We start from the raw sequence: 14979 nt of genomic DNA on the forward strand, positions 1-14979 counted from the left end.
CCCCTTTAACTTCTCAGATAACTGTCTCAACATGAGATTCTTCTAACTCATGTGTTCTCACACACTTATCTATAACCTTCACACTGTTTCTCAGCATTCTTTTAGCTACAGAAGGAATTATGTATCGTTTTTTATCTTTTTCTTATATTAATTCAGCTAGCTTAGAACAAAGAACAATAGCGTTTTGTCTTGACCAGCTGTAATCGTCTTGATGTCTACTGCGCATGTCTTATTCTGTATGACGTGAAATTTACTATATCAATCGCTTTGTAATAACTCAATACAATTAGTTCTTGAAGGACGCCATGGTGTGTGTGTGTGGTTTTATTTGTCCTTCGAGAATTGATTCCAGATATATCTGAATTTATACAATACATTGGATCTAAGGTCTGAGAGGTTGAAGGGACCACCCTAGACACAGGATTAACCCTTTCAGAACTGGGGGCTTGTCCCGGGATGGATGTTTATTTACCCTTAACGGACTTGGAAAGCTACTTTTAACGCTCGGTAAGTGAATTCTATTCTTATTGAGTGAAATTGACTTGCCGGGGTCCGGGTGTCAGGTGTGTGACTTGGCTTCCATCCCACAGAGATTGCTGTTGGGTTATAGAACCTCTCATAAGTATACATAAGTTGACCGGTCATGACCTTGGGGGTCATATAGTGTTTTGGGGACACTTGTAAAGATCTTGGCGATCTTAGAAGAATAGGTTTTGGGGACCTTGGAAAAATTTACAGAGTACTCTAGAGTTTTAGTTCTGTTCGGGACAGAACTGGTGACTGATGATCAATGTATTGTGTAAACTTTGTGTATGATTGTATAACTGCTTCGCTTTAAAAGTATCACGCTGAATGAATTGCGCTGAGTGTGTATATGTGGACTGCTATTTTGTTTCCAGAACCAAAAGGCATACTTGGTGAGTAGTGTTCCTGGAGGTTATAAAGCTACAATTTGGGTAAAGCTATTTTGGGAAAGGTAAACAGATTAATGTACATTGCAAGTTAAATTAATCTGTGGTTTAAATTTGTCTGAAACAAAACAGCAGCTCCATGAGCAAGATTGTGCGTTTATTGTATCTGAAATACTCTTGAACTTGTTCCAAATTTATTCTGTTACAGTCTTGAAGTGATTGTAGCTGTATTAGTATAAAAAAGTATCACGGACAGTACTGATATTTTTTGGTAAAGGAATCTAAGTTGAGGTATTGTCTAATTGTCTGATTCACACCGTTGTCTGATTGTCTGCACCGCTAGGTGGCAGTCAACCATGATAAATTGTTTTGTTTTCATAGGAAAATTAAATGTACGGAGCAATACCTAGTTAACCCTTAGGTGGATCATATGTCAGGATGGACAGAAAGCCGGTTTGGGTATTCTGACAATTTTGGATCCATTATTGATCCAGACTTTCCTGAGTAATCTCAAACCCCATTTAGTGGTCCTAGTCAAACAAATGATTACTAGTCAACACTTTCTAGAACTGACTTTGGCAAAGCTCTTTCACAGAAAGATGCAGCAGGTTGTTTTGATAAACCAAAGCCGTCGTCTGTCTCCACAACATTTCCAAGGGAATATGAAAGGAAATTTTAGAGGCAGATTTAAAGGCAGAAATGGAAGAGGGATGAGTCGCTCTAGAAACAATGGATGTTTCAATTGCGGTGCTGAGGATCACTGGGTGAGTCAGTGTCCTCACCCCACCCCTTCTCAGACTCCCGATTCCAGCTCTGTCCCTGACCAGACACAACAACCACAGGCATCCATCCAACAAGGTCCAACATTTCCAATCAAATGGGGAAATCAACAACAATGATGGGGCCCGGAGGGTAGTGTCCCAGCTTTTCCTTTTGTCTCAGATGATTTCACTGACAGTCCAATGGTTGCTATTTCAATAAATGGGAGACTCCTCCCCTATCTCGTTGATAGCGGGGCCACTAGGAGTACTATTTGTGAAGATCATTTCAGAGGCAAATGGGAACCAGCGGAACCCTCTTTGGGAATTAATGGGATACTGACAAAAACATATAGGACTCCACCCCTACCAATAGAAGATGATGAAGGGTATACCATATGCACACATTCTTTTAGGATAATACCAAGGTGTCCTGTAAATTTGTTGGGAAGAGACTTGTTTGGGCCACTAGGAATCACAATTAGAACTAACTCAGAAGGAGGTCTAGACATTTCCTCAGATAAAATCACTATAGTAGCATGCAAACCAGGTTTATTGATGCTGTCACAACAAAATAGTGAAGAAGATTTTGAGGATATAGACCCCCAGGTCTGGTCTACATCAGATCTGGATGTAGAACTTGTTTCATGCACACCATACAAGGCCACTCTCAAAGAAGGTGCATTTCCTATCTATCACAAACAGTATCCACTCTCTAAAGAAAAGATGGATGGCATAGTGCCAATGGTGAAAAAGTTTCTGCAGGATGGAATCCTGGAAGAAATTATTTCTCCATACAACACACCTGTTAACCCTGTAAAGAAGCCGGATGGCTCCTTCAGATTTGTACAGGACTTGAGGGCCATAAATGACCTCATAGTCCCAATAGCACCCATTGTACCTGATGTTCCATCTCTACTGTCCTCCATTCCAGCAACAGCCAAATGTTTTACTGTAATTGATTTAAAGAATGCTTTTTTCTCTGTCCTTGTAGACAAGGAGACAAGGCTACTCTTTGCTTTTACTGTGTCGATTGACCAACACAATCGCCAGTTTACCTGGTGTAGAATGCCCCGGGGATATATAGATTCACCTGTGGTCTATTCTATAGTACTCCAAGCCACCCTCAGGCCTTGGACTGCCCCTCATGGTTCTGTACTGTTGCAATATGTTGATGATCTTTTGATTTGTAGTTCTTCAGAGGAGGACTGCCGAGCTGATAGCCTATCCTTATTGAAATGGTTACATACGTGTGGTCACAAAGTGTCTAAGAAAAAATTACAATGGTGTAAACAGGAGGTTGAGTACCTAGGGTTTGTGCTGTCTCCGGGAGTTAGGAAAGTCAGTCACAAAAGAACTGTTGCTATAGTGGGTCTGCCCCGCCCACTTACCAAGAAAGACCTGCTAACCTTTCTTGGAATGATTGGTTACTGCCGCCAATGGTTACCTGACTGTTCTCTCTATGACAATATATTGAGACAAGCAACACTCTCTGAAATGTCTGACATTTTAAAATGGTCTGATGAAATGTTAAATGCTTTTACCATGTTGAAAAGTGCAATGGTTACCAGCCCGAGCCTCGGCCTCCCTGATTTTAGCAAAATGTTTCACTTGTTTTCTAGGGAAAATTGCAGAACCATGGCAGGAGTACTGGCCCAGGAACATGGTGGGAGACTGCGCCCTGTAGCTTTTTTCTCAAAGGTGGTTCCAGTACAGGTGCAAGGCATGCCTGCTTGTCTCGTTGAAGCTTGAAGCGTTGGCTTCTTGTTCTATGGTTGCAGAGTTGGCAGCACCATTTACCTTTGGCCATAACACTACTTTATACACCTCACACAACGTTACCACACTCCTCAAAACTTTACATACTCAGCATATGTCAGCACAAAGATTGAGTGGGTATGAAGTCATCCTCCTGTCCAATCCAAACCTGACAATAAAAAGTTCAAACATAAACTCTGGCCCAGCTCCAATTTTGAATGCCTTATTAGGTCTTAAAGGAGAACAGGATGACTTACCACCACCTCATGACTGTATACAATCAATACATCAGGACACTTCACCTAGAGCAGATATGCTTTCAGTACCAATTCCTACTGCACAAACAGTTTTTGTGGATGGCTCTTGCAGCAGACCAAGTGATAATGTCTATCATGCAGGATATGCTGTTGTCCAGCTGCCGGATACTGTCCTCGAGGCCAATCCAATACCCTATCAGTCTGCACAAGCTGCTGAATTGATAGCATTAACCCGTGCATGCCAGCTGTTTGCAGGAAAAGAGGTAAACATTTACACTGATTCCAGGTATGCTCATGGTGTGGTTTGGGACCATGGTGTAATATGGCTTCGCAGAGGATATGTGGCAGCAGATGGAAGGAGCATCTCACACTCTGACCTAGTCACAGCATTACTGGATGCAATTCAGTTGCCTTCAAAACTAGCTATCATGCACTGTAAGGCACATACAGGCCAAATGACTGATATAGCCAAAGGTAATGCACTAGCTGACAGAATAGCTAAAGAAGCTGCATCTACACAAAAGGCAAACATTCAAATGCCCATGCTAACACCTCAGCCATGTTCCCTGAAAGAGACACATTGGCTCACGGAACTACAGGCTTTTGCCACCCCTGATGATATTGCGCAATGGAACTGTGATGGGATGGTACAAAAGGATCCTAAAACAGGATTAATCTGCAAAGAGGGGAAGCCGTGTATTCCTGTTGCTAGCGCCCCCCTGTTCATTGCACAATACCATGGACTGGGTCACAAGGGATGGCAGGCCACATGTGAACTTCTAGATGCAGATTTTTTCATTGCAGGATTACCTAATCTAGTCAAAGCTTTTGTAAGGAGATGTGTCACTTGCATTAGGAACAATCCAACAAACCCAAAGAAATCAAAGCATGAACATCTTGAGTACCCAACAACACCGTTTACTCATTTGCAGATAGACTTTACACATATGCCCAAAGAAGGAAAGAAACAACAATATCTTTTGGTTATAGTGGACATAATGTCACGCTGGCCCGAAATTTTTGTCACCAATAATGAAAACGCACAAACTGTAGTGAAGATCCTCACACAGGAAATTATTCCTAGATGGGGGTGTCCATTGCAAATAAATTCAGACAATGGCCCAGCTTTCACAGCTAAAATATGCCAAGATCTTGTAAAAGTACTAAAAATAGACTGGAAATTTCACCTCCCCTACCATCCACAGAGTTCAGGAATTGTAGAGAGAATGAATAGAACAATTAAAGACAGGATAAGGAAAGCTACGGGTGGGAATTTTGGCAAGTGGAAAAAAGTTCTCCCAGCTGTATTAGCTGAAATCAGAATGACCCCTCACAGTGTGACGGGTTATTCCCCCTTCGAGGTACTCATGGGTAGGCCATTCCCCACACCGTGGGCTAATCATCCCTTGATGGTAGAGAAAGGTGATTTGGAACAAATACAGGAGGAATATGTAAAAAAACTGATTGAAACTCTTGATATTGTCGAAAGAAAAGTTGCTTGCACCTCTCCTTCTTCTTCACAGGTACCAACCCACCGTTCCAGGTCGGTGATCAAGTTGTGGTCCAGAGGCTTCAGAAAGGTCGAAAGCCGCAAGAGGTTCCATTCGGACCAGTGACCAAAGTGGTAGCCGTCACCAGGACCGCCATCCTTACAGAGGAAAGTCCTACTTGGATCCATGCCAGCAGAGTAAAGAAGGTTGATCTAAGCCCAGGAATTCAAGAAAGGCTGAAAAGAGGTGAAGCAGGTGTTTTAAGTCCTCAAAAGACAAGCACAGACATAAAGGACAGTGATGTCACTCATTTCACCACAGACTTCTGGGAAGGCCTTTTGCCTTCTGGTGATGTTTCTACTTCTGATCTTTGTCCCAGTGTGGATAATAACTAACTGTATCTTTCATCCTGAAGACTTAGGTGCCTTGAAACTCATATGTGGTAAAAGCGAAATACACACCAACCATACTGACTTTCACCTCAGAAATCGCAGTAAAAGAGATGTCTCTAATGAATTGATCAAAGAAACAAGTTTTTCTGGAAAAATTTTACTGTTAAAATGTAAATATGCTTATGCTAGAAAGTCAGGATATGAAAAATGCTGGATTTGTAGTAAGATGCACCCAGAAACTGCTAAAATCCCACTCTTAGCTGTCCCTCTGAACCTCAAGTCATTATTGGAAAAGACTCTATTCTTAAGTATTAAGAATGTCTCGGAAGGGTACCGCAATCAGAGTATTATGTTTTACACTTTAGGAAAGACACATGAACCTGAGTGGTGTGTTCAGTTAGGCAATACATCCAACGGAATAGGTATGTGTTCCAAGTCTGTATTTAACATTTCAAAGGGTATTCCCTTCCACACCAGTAACATTATCATGGGTCATATGTGTAGTTACAAAAATCAATCCCTTAACAACACCATTAGTGAACTTACTACATACAGGAACACAACCTCTGGGATACTAGTGAGTAAACTTGTTAGTGCTGCATTTGAGGCTGGAACTGAGCCCCAACGTAGTTCTCTAAGAAGTTTTTCATTGGGAAACAATACATACGTATGCTGTGCTAAAATTTGTTACCCATGGATCCCCGCAGGAGTGAAAGGATGGTGTTATTTAGCACAGTTGGTACCAGTCATGTCAGCCCTAGGCCAGAATCAGGAACATCACATACAATTACTTCAAGTCCAGTACATAGGTTAACTTATAAATACAAGAGAGAAACCCCACCTATGTTTTCTACTTCAGATAAGTCTTGGACATGGTTTCCATCCTGCACAGGATGGGGCATAACCATGATGGACAAATTAAATAACTACACTAGTTTAATAAATGATGTTATGGAAAAAAACTCCCAAGATATAGGACTACTCAATGTCGAGCTCAAGGCGATTAGAAGACAACTAGAGTTACACGAATTGGCTATTGAAAGCATGAGTGCAGCTCTTACAGGTTTATGCGAAATGACCCAAGATTATGAATGTTGTACATGGTTTCACAATACCAGCCTGGAAATCCCAGACTACTATGATGTTATTAGTCAACACCGAACACAGGTAAATGAATTAATGAAACAAGCAAGGGACATAGGTAATTATGGATGGAACCCCTTTTCTAGTTTGGGTTTAGGTGGAATGTTTTCATGGTTAAAGGACATAGTGATTATGATTATCATAGTACTATTGTTAGGATTGATAGGCTACCTGATTTTCAAGCTTATTCTACTTTTTATTAGCAAGTGTACTGCACCAGACCAACCTTCTCACGCATATACAGTGGTGTGAAAAAGTGTTTGCCCCCTTCCTCATTTCCTGTTCCTTTGCATGTTTGTCACACTTAAGTGTTTCGGAACATCAAACCAATTTAAACAATAGTCAAGGACAACACAAGTAAACACAAAATGCAATTTGTAAATGAAGGTGTTTATTATTAAAGGTGAAAAAAAATCCAAACCATCATGGCCCTGTGTGAAAAAGTGATTGCCCCCTAAACCTAATAACTGGTTGGGCCACCCTTAGCAGCAACAACTGCAGCCAAGCGTTTGCGATAACGTGCAATGAGGCTTTTACAGCGTCCTGGAGGAATTTTGGCCCACTCATCTTTGCAGAATTGTCCTAATTCAGTTACATTAGAGGATTTTCGAGCATGAACGGCCTTTTTAAGGTCATACCACAACATCTCAATAGGATTCAGGTCAGGACTTTGGCTAGGCCACTCCAAAGTCTTTATTTTGTTTTTCTTCAGCCATTCGGTGGTGGACTTGCTGGTGTGTTTAGGATCATTGTCCTGCTGCAGAACCCAAGTTCGTTTCAGCTTGAGTACACGAACAGATGGTCGGACATTCTCCTTCAGGATCTCTTGGTAGACAGCAGAATTCATAGTTCCTTTTATCATGGCAAATCTTCCAGGTCCTGAAGCAGCAAAACAGCCCCAGACCATCACACTACCACCACCATATTTTACTGTTGGTATAATGTTCTTTTTATGAAATGCAGTGTTCCTTCTACGCCAGATATACTTGGACACACACCTTCCAAAGAGTTCCACTTTTGTCTCATCGGTCCACAGAATGTTGTCCCAAAAGTCTTGGGGATCATCAAGATGTGTTGTGGAGAAATTGAGACGAGCTTTGATGTTCTTTTTGCTCAGCAGTGGTTTTCTCCTTGGAACTCTGCCATGCAGGCCATTTTTGCCCAGTCTTTTCCTGATGGTGGAGGCATGAACGCTGACCTTAACTGAGGCAAGTGAGGCCTGCAGTTCCTTGGACGTTGTTGTGGGGTCTTTTGTGACCTCTTGGATGAGTCGTCGCTGCGCTCTTGGGGTAATTTTGGGCGGCCGGCCACTCCTGGGAAGGTTCACCACTGTTCCATGTCTTCGCCATTTGTGGATAATGGCTCTCACTGTGGTTCGCTGGATTCCCAAAGCTTTGGAAATGGCTTTATAACCCTTTCCAGACTGATAGATCTCAATTACTTTCTTTCTCAATTGTTCCTGAATTTCTTTGGGTCTCGGCATGATGTGTAGCTTTTAAGGATCTTCTGGTGGACCTTACTGTGTCAAGCAGCTCCTATTTAAGTGATGCCTTGATTGTGAACAGGTGTGGCAATAATCAGGCCTGGGTGTGGCTAGAGAAATTGAACTCAGGTGTGGACAACCACAGTTATAGTATGTTTTAACAAGGGGGGCAATCACTTTTTCACACAGGGCCATGATGGTTTGGATTTTTTTTCACCTTTAATAATAAACACCTTCATTTACAAATTGCATTTTGTGTTTACTTGTGTTGTCCTTGACTATTGTTTAAATTGGTTTGATGTTCCGAAACACTTAAGTGTGACAAACATGCAAAGGAACAGGAAATGAGGAAGGGGCAAACACTTTTTCACACCACTGTACACAATATCTGAAGCTTTATGTAAATTAATATAACAAACGTAGCAAGAACCGTAGATTTCAGGAGGCTGCGGATCTGTAGAAGTCATTCCATGACTTAAGAGGGGGTTGAAAGGTTATGTTAAGCATCCATCTTGTTTCTGTCAGCCATCTTAATATTCACAAACTTCCATTTTACAATATGTACAGTTTGAACACCCCTTTAACTTCTCAGATAACTGTCTCAACATGAGATTCTTCTAACTCATGTGTTCTCACACACTTATCTATAACCTTCACACTGTTTCTCAGCATTCTTTTAGCTACAGAAGGAATTATGTATCGTTTTTTATCTTTTTCTTATATTAATTCAGCTAGCTTAGAACAAAGAACAATAGCGTTTTGTCTTGACCAGCTGTAATCGTCTTGATGTCTACTGTGCATGTCTTATTCTGTATGACGTGAAATTTACTATATCAATCGCTTTGTAATAACTCAATACAATTAGTTCTTGAAGGACGCCATGGTGTGTGTGTGTGGTTTTATTTGTCCTTCGAGAATTGATTCCAGATATATCTGAATTTATACAATACATTGGATCTAAGGTCTGAGAGGTTGAAGGGACCACCCTAGACACAGGATTAACCCTTTCAGTTGCCAACCCCATTAATTTGTTCAGATCTACTTACAAGGTTTCCACATTCTTTGCCTATTGCCCTGCTTAGCTTAGTTATGTCCGCAAATACAGAATTGAACTGTTTACCCCATCCTCCAGGTCGTTTATGAGCAAATTAAATACGATTGTTCCCAGGACAGAACCCTGGGGCACCCCACTTTCCACCCCTGACCATTCTGAGTACTCCCCATTTATCACTACCCTCCGAACTCGCCCTTGAAGCCAGTTTTCAATCCATGTACTCACCCTATGGTCCATGCCAACGGACCTTACTTTGTACAGTAAACGTTTATGGGGAACTGTATCAAATGCTTTTGCAAAATCCAGATACACCAGGTCTACGGGCCTCCCTTTATCTAGATTGCAACTCACATCCTCATGGAAGGTTAATAGATTGGTTTGGCAAGAACAGTTCTTCATGAATCCATGCTGATTACTGCTAATGATGCCGGTTTCATGACTAAAATCTTGTATATAGTCACTTATCATCCCCTCCAAGAGCTTACATACTACTGATGTTAGGCTAACTGGTCTGTAATTCCCAGGGATGTATTTTGGCCCTTTTGTAAACATTGGCTTTTCTCCAATCAGCTGGTACCATTCCAGTCTGCAGACTGTCAGTAAAAATGAGAAAAAATGGTCTTGCAATCACTCGACTCAGTTCCCTAAGGACCCTTGGGTGCAAGCCATCTGGTCCTGGGGACTTATTAATGTTACGTTTTTCAAGTCTCTTTCTAATTGTGTCATCTGTTGAGGGTGCCATGAGGGTGCTTCCTGTGAGGTGTCATGAGCATAAACACTGCAGTTTTGGTTACTGAAGCCCCCCGATTCCCTCGTGAAGACTGAGGAGAAGAATAAATTCAATACTTTTGCCATCTCACCATCCTTTGTAACCAGATTCCCTTCCTCATTCTTTATAGGGCCAATATGGTCTTTCCTCCCTCTTTTACTGTTCATATACTTAAAGAATTTCCTGGGATTTTTTTGCTCTCCTCTGCAGTGTGTATTTCGTATGCTATTCGTATGCTATTTTAGCCACCCTAATTGCACCGTTACATTTCTTGTTGCATTCTTTGTAAAGTCTGAATACTTATGATGATCCCCCGCCTTGTATTTTTGAAGGCCTTCTCCTTTGCTTTTATATGCATTTTTACATTGGAGTTAAACCACCCAGGATTTTGTTCGCTCTTTTAAATTTATTTCCCAATGGGATGCACTGGCTAATGCCCTTATTTAATATGCTTTTAAAGCAAACCCATCTCTCCTTCATGTTCTTTGTCCCTAAGATTTTATCCCAACTAATTTCTTCTAGCAAGGTTCGTAATTTAGGGAAATTGTCGCTTTTGAAATTCAGTGTCTTTATATTCCCCTTATGTTTTCTATTTGTGTGATTTACACTGAAGCTAATTGACCTGTAAAAGCTGTTTCCTAAATTGCCCCGTATTTACACATCTGTGATCAGGTCTGTATTGTTGGTAATCAGTAGGTCAAGAAATGCTTTGTTTCTAGTTGGTGCGTCTACCATCTGTCCCATGAAATTGTCCTGCAAGACATTTAGGAACTGGTGAGCCTTAGACAAATGTGCGGTTCCTTCCATCCAGTCTATTTCTGGATAATTGAAGTGTAAACCCAATTTAATCCTTTCTAAACTACTGCCATAGGGGTTATCTATAAGGATATATATAGTTACATAGTTAGTCAGGTTGAAAAAAGGCACAAGCCCATCTAGTTCAACCACAAAAAAATAATAATAATAATATCATACAATCCCATATACCTAATTCTATACCCACAGTTGATCAAGAAGAAGGCAAAAACCCCAGCAGAGCATGATCCAATTTGCTAAAGCAGGGGAAAAAAATCCTTCCTGATCCCTCAAGAGGCAATCGGATTTTCCCCGGATAAACTTTACCTATAAATGTTAGTACCCAGTTATATTATGTACACTTAGGAAATAAGCCAGGCCTTTCTTAAAGCAATCTACTGAACTGGCCAGAAACACCTCTGCAGGAAGCCTATTTCACATGTTCACAGGTCTTCCGTATTTGGAGATGAAATCTCTTTTCCTCTAGACATAAAGAGTGCCCCCTTGTCCTCTTTGTTAACTGTAAAGTGAATAACTTAACACCAAGTTCACTATATGGACCCCTTATATATTTGTACATGTTGATCATATCCCCCCTTAATCTCCTCTTATCAAGAGTGAATAAATTCAGTTCCTCTAATCTTTCCTCATAGTTGAGCTCCTCCATGCCTCTTATCAGTTTGTTTGCCCTTCTCTGCACTTTCTCCAGTTCCCCGATATCATTTTTGAGAACTGGTGCCCAAAACTAAACTGCATATTCCAGATGAGGTCTTACTAATGATTTGAACAGGGGCAAAATGATATCTCTCTCTCTGGAGTCCATACCTCTCTTAATACAAGAAAGGACTTTGTTCGCTTTGGAAACCACAGCTTGGCATTGCATGCTATTATTGAGCTTATGATCTACCAAAACCCCCAGATCCTTCTCCCCGATCCATAGTTGTACTCCCCCTAAATGCATAATGTATGATGCATGCATATTCTTAGCCTCCAAGTGCATAACTTTACATTTCTCAACATTGAACCTCATCTGCCACATAGTCGCCCAATTAGACAGAGCATTGAGGTCGGCTTGTAAATTGGAGACATCCTGTAAGGACGTTATTCCACTGCATAGCTTGGTGTCACCTGCAAAGATGGAAATGTTACTTTTGATCCCAGACCCAATATCATTTATGAAGATATTAAAAAGTAAGGGTCCCAGCACTGAACCTTGGGGTACACCACTGATAACCTTAGACCATTCAGAGTAAGAATCATTAACCACTACTCTGAATTAAAAAATAATGTATGTCTCAGGCGAGTGCACGAGATATGTAAATCACCTGTCACTCACAGCAAGGGGGAGGATTTGACAAAGTTTTTCTCTGTTTGTCAAGATTTATCTCACTGAACAATAAAAGGATTGCTCAGAGCTGAATTAACTATTTGTGGCAAGACTGGGCTCGAATGATAGGAAATCTTATACTTTACATTATGACATCAAAAAAAAAAAAATACTCAGGTACTCACTATACACAGGTAATCACAATACCCACACAATATTCAGGTACTCCCAATACTCAACAAAAACAGTTACTCCACAATACACAGCATCCACGTTAGACACAGTCACACAGTTCTTTTTTTTATGTTAACTGGTTATGACTGCTTTGCTCAATCCCCTATGCAATCTGACACTTGCAAGGCTTGTCAGTGCCTACGGTCTCCGTGGTCAGCCTGCCTGTTACTAATCCCACGGCTCCCCTTTCTGCCTGTCACTCTCCCCTCCAGTCCGCAGCACACTTACCTGCCACTTCTCCCAGTCAGACCTGTAACCTCATGGTCCCCTCGGTCCTATGTCCTCCCTCACCCCTTGCCCACTGCCTCTCACAGCCCCCCTGGGTCACCCGCCACCGCTTCTCCCGGGCAAGGGGGATTGACCTGGTCCGCACCCACCGCCTCTTCCCCCGGTCATAAGGGGTGGTTGATCTGGTCCGCACCCTGCGCTGCTTCTCCCGGTCTCAGGCGGGGGTTTGATCTGGTCTGTAGCACACACACTCACACTCTTCCTTCCTTCCAGACACCAATCAATCGGACCAACAATCAAACAGTGCAACAGCACCACATAGAATAACAACAGCAATGTCCAAGATGCATGCCTGATAGTCCTCACCGGCAGTTGGAGCTCATTCAATTATATCCAATAAGGTACAGTTATGTGACAGCAAGCCGAATGGCTTAAACAGGCTGGTGGTACTCTTTGAAGTGGTCTTAGCTAAAGGTGTCTATGTACAGTGTTCAAACAGAAGCTCAGTAAAGTGTTCCCAAGGTAAAGGTGTGTGTACACAGTGTTCAAATAAAGTAATCAGGGATGGATTGAAAAGATGGGCAATTGCCCTCTCACTAACAACCAGATCCGGCAAATGTAGTGCAGACAGCGACCCAGGAAGAGACGTTCTCCAGTGAAGCGACCAGCGATGGCCCACAGGTGCTGAATTCAGATGACAGTAGTGTCGATCTGTTGGGTTGGTGTCGTGTAGATGTCTGACAAACAGCAGGCAGAGTTAGGCCATCTGGGGCCAAGTTGGAATCACTTAGCATAGCCCAGGAAGAAGAGACCACTAGGCGGATCTCCTGACTCTTTTATAGCTCCTCCCAGAAGTCTCCTTGGGTGCAGCAAGGATGTCTGGGATGTGTAGTCCAGATGTAATGTCACGCAACGAAATCGCCAATCTATAGGTTGGATTTGATGGACTTGTGTCTTTTTTCAACCTCACCTACTATGTAACTATGTCTGAAAGACTACTAATCCCACAATCCTTTTGGTTGGGCCAGTGGCGTAGCATGGGGGGTGCAGGGGGTGCCGGGGCCCCAGACGCTACATTTAGGGGGACGCCAGTATGTGTCACTACTGGCTGACTCATCCTAATTTTTAGTTCCTGTGTCCCCGCACTCCGGCCGCCATGTTCAGTGTCTGGCGCCCTGTGATTGGGCGTATGGGGGTCATGTGAGGTGTAGGGCTGGCCTGTCCGCAATCGCTCCTGAAGTCATGCCTCTGCACATGACCCCCATACGCCCAATCACAGTACGCCGGCCGGACACTGAACATGGCAGCTAGAGTGCGGGGGAGAGAAGCAAAAGTGTGAGCAGCAGATGTCTTCTCTTCCTCCTCCTATCTCTGGACCGATGTAGGCAAGGACAAGAAGGTGAGTGAGACTCCCTCCTGAGAGTCGTAGTACTGGCCCTGGGGGCAGGGGGGGAAGAGAGAGAGAAAGACTATAGGCAAGACAGTATAGTGTAGTATAGTGGTTAGTGTAGTGTAGTATGGTGGTCAGTGTAGTGTAGTATAGTGGTCAGTGTAGTGTAGTATGGTGGTCAGTGTAGTGTAGTATAGTGGTCAGTGTAGTGTAGTATAGTGGTCAGTGTAGTGTAGTATGGTGCTCAGTGATCAGTGTAGTGTAGTATAGTGGTCAGTGTAGTGTAGTATGGTGCTCAGTGTAGTGTAGTATGGTGGTCAGTGTAGTATAGTGGTCAGTGTAGTGTAGTATGGTGGTCAGTGTAGTATACTGGTCAGTGTAGTGTAGTATAGTGGTCAGTGTAGTGTAGTATGGTGGTCAGTGTAGTATGGTGGTTACAAGGGGACTCAAATTACTTGTATTGCCCCGGGCGCTGACAACCCATGCTACGCCACTGAGTCGGGCACACAGATATGATGACAGTCACTGGCACCAAGCACTAGAGGGATATAATTATAGATGAATAAGGATGGGGAAATTGCACAATATTATAACTGTAGTCCACCCCTACACATATATATATATATATATATATATATATAATATTTAGGCGACCTAGATTGGGCAGATGTTGATCCCAAACTGTACAGGTCCTGCCCTGTTTCTTCTTGAATAAAACATCCTCATACCTGTTTTATTTGGCCACCATCTTGGACCCATTTCTCCTGGTGAGAGGCCCGCTCACAACATTCCTGGCCTAGGCCTAACACTTGAAATAAAGGTATTTCCATACCAGTGCAGAAAATACTTCTATATATAACTTCTATATATAATACCTACCTCCCAACTTTCAAACTTGAGAATGAGTGACACTTGAAGGAGGTAGAAGCCTGCAGCGTGCAAAGTGCACTGCAGCAAAAAGTGGGTGTGGCTAAACTTTGCAGTGGGCGG

Source organism: Lithobates pipiens, unplaced genomic scaffold (assembly GCF_037356315.1).
Source record: "Lithobates pipiens isolate NorthernLeopardFrog02 unplaced genomic scaffold, aLitPip1_a1.2 Scaffold_23, whole genome shotgun sequence".
Taxonomy (NCBI): domain Eukaryota; kingdom Metazoa; phylum Chordata; class Amphibia; order Anura; family Ranidae; genus Lithobates; species Lithobates pipiens.